The sequence below is a fragment of the Delphinus delphis genome, chromosome 14, assembly GCF_949987515.2.
Source record: "Delphinus delphis chromosome 14, mDelDel1.2, whole genome shotgun sequence".
Classification (NCBI taxonomy): Eukaryota; Metazoa; Chordata; class Mammalia; order Artiodactyla; family Delphinidae; genus Delphinus; species Delphinus delphis.
In genome coordinates this window covers 20,679,974-20,682,596 of record NC_082696.1, presented here as the reverse complement: position 1 = coordinate 20,682,596, position 2,623 = coordinate 20,679,974, and the positions used below count along the sequence as shown (strand labels likewise).

Sequence of the window (2,623 nt, the reverse complement as noted above, 5' to 3'; positions counted from 1 at the left end):
TTCCCTGGCCTGTCCTCCCAAAGGCTCACTTGCTGCTGGTGTGCACACCCCTGGGCCTGCAGAGGGCTCAAGGAATGGCTATCGGCTGGGTTATTTACTTTATGAACTCAAAGAGGCAGGTTGAGAAATTCCACTTAAGGGGTTTGGGCTTGGAAGCCACTCTTAGAGATGGTTTTTAGGACCCACGTGTCCACCTGTAGTTCAGAAAAGATTATCCTGTACCTAAATTTCCCGCAGGTCCTCTTCCCAGTCTCAAATTTCTTACTGGTAAGTAATCTTCTGGTTATAAATTGCATAATTAGTAACAATGACTTGCTCCAGGTGGTAACCTCAGTTCTCCTGAAACAGAACCTCTCTGATCATCTTCAATGTTAAAACTGCTGCTTCATTTAGTAGATGAATGACTTTTTAACCAGAGGAAGATTTATAATTAAATGCAAAGGTGATAAATTAAATCATACCATTAGTATTAATACTTTCATGTTAGGTTTAGGAATAATCTGTTTATGTATGTTATTTAAATTATTTGTAGCTTTTCCTGTGGTAGCCGCCGGGTTGAGGGGAGCGTGGCCTTCTCCTCTCCCGCCATGGCGTGTGCTCGTCCACTGATATCAGTGTACTCTGAAAAGGGGGAGTCATCTGGCAAAAATGTCACTTTGCCTGCTGTGTTCAGGCCTCCCATTCGACCAGATATTGTGAACTTTGCGCACGCCAACTTGAGCAAAAACAACAGACAGCCCTATGCTGTCAGTGGATTAGCAGGTCATCAAACCAGTGCTGAGTCTTGGGGAACTGGCAGAGCTGTGGCTCGAATTCCCAGGGTTCGAGGTGGCGGCACTCACTGTTCTGGTCAGGATGCTTTTGGAATTATGTGTCATGGGGCCCTCATGTTTGCGCCAACCAAGACCTGGCGACGTTGGCACTGCAGAGTGAATACAACGCAGAAGCGATATGCCATCTGCTCTGCGTTGGCTGCCTCGGCTTTACCAGCGCCGGTCATGTCTAAAGGTCATCGTATAGAGGAAGTTCCTGAACTTCCTTTGGTGGGTGAAGATAAAGTTGAAGGCTACAAGAAGACCAAGGAGGCTGTTTTGCTTTTGAAGAAACTTAAGGCCTGGAATGATATCAAAAAGGTCTACGCCTCGCAGTGAATGAGAGCTGGCAAAGGCAAAATGAGAAACTGTCACCGTATCCAGCGCAGGGGACCCTGCATCATCTGTAATGAGGACAACGGTATCATCAAGGCCTTCAGAAACATCCCTGGAATTACTCTGCTTAATGTAAGCAAACTGAACATTTTGAAACTGGCTCCTGGTGGGCATGTGGGGCGTTTCTGCATTTGGACTGAAAGTGCTTTTCCGCAAGTTAGAGGAGTTGCATGGCACTTGGCGTAAAGCTGCCTCCGTCAAGAGTAACTACAACCTCCCCACGCACAAGATGCTCAATACAGACCTTAGCAGAATCTTTTTTTTTTTTTTTTTTTTTGTGGTACGCGGGCCTCTCACTGCTGTGGCCTCTCCCGTTGTGGAGCACAGGCTCCGGACGCGCAGGCTCAGCAGTCATGGCTCACGGGCCCAGCCGCCTCGCCGGCATGTGGGATCTTCCCGGACCGGGGCACGAACCCGCGTCCCATGCATCGGCAGGCGGACTCTCAACCACTGCACCACCAGGGAAGCCCGACCTTAGCAGAATCTTGAAAAGCCCAGAGATCCAAAGAGCCCTCCGAGCACCACGCAAGAAGATTCATCGCCGTCTTGAAGAAGAATCCTCTGAAAAACCTGAGACTCATGTTGAAGCTAAACCCATATGCAAAGACCATGCGCCAGAACACCATTCTTCGCCAGGCCAAGAACCACAAAATCCGGATGGATAACGCAGCAGCAGCACTAGAAGCCAGATCAGATGAGAAGGGGATTCCAGGCAAGAAGCCTGTGGTGGGAAGGAAGGGAAAGGAGGCTGTCTGTGTTAAGAAGCTGAAGAAGCCAAAGAAGGCTTTGGTGGAAAAAAAAGGCCGCAGTGACCAAGAAACCAACAGCTGAAAAGAAGCCTGCTAAAAAAGAAGCCCACAGAAAAGAAACCCAGAACAGAGGAAAAGAAGGCTGCTGCATAAGCTTAAATTTGTTTATTCAGTAAAGGTCAAATCATTTTGGACAGCTAATTTTGAATAAAGACCTGATCAAAGAGGCAGTGAGAAACATGAAAAAAAAAATAATAATAAAAAAAGTATTTGTGGGCTTCCCTGGTGGCGTAGTGGTTGGGAGTCCACCTGCCGATGCAGGGGACGCGGGTTCGTGCCCCGGTCCGGGAGGATCCCACGTGCCGCGGAGCGACCGGGCCCGTGAGCCATGGCCGCTGAGCCTGCGCGTCCGGAGCCTGTGCTCCACAAAGGGAGAGGCCACAACAGTGAGAGGCCCGCGAACCGCCAAAAAAACAAAACAAAACAAAAAAAAGTATTTGTAATGCTTAAGAGACTTTTGCCTTTTAGACTATATGATAGATAAATACGGTTCTATTTATTTAAAACATGTAATTGATTTATTTGTTTTGTTTTGTGTTTTTGTATTTTTGCGGTATGGGCCTCAACTCCTTCCATTAAGAGAAGCAACTTTCTTCACCGTAGCCA

The 2,623-nt window shown here is 47.7% G+C and overlaps 1 pseudogene; it reads left to right on the top strand.

Annotated features, from left to right (window-relative positions):
• The first annotated feature begins 552 nt into the window (after positions 1 to 552).
• Positions 553 to 2,110, top strand: LOC132437237 (large ribosomal subunit protein uL4-like; annotated as a pseudogene).
• Positions 2,111 to 2,623: the final 513 nt, after the last annotated feature.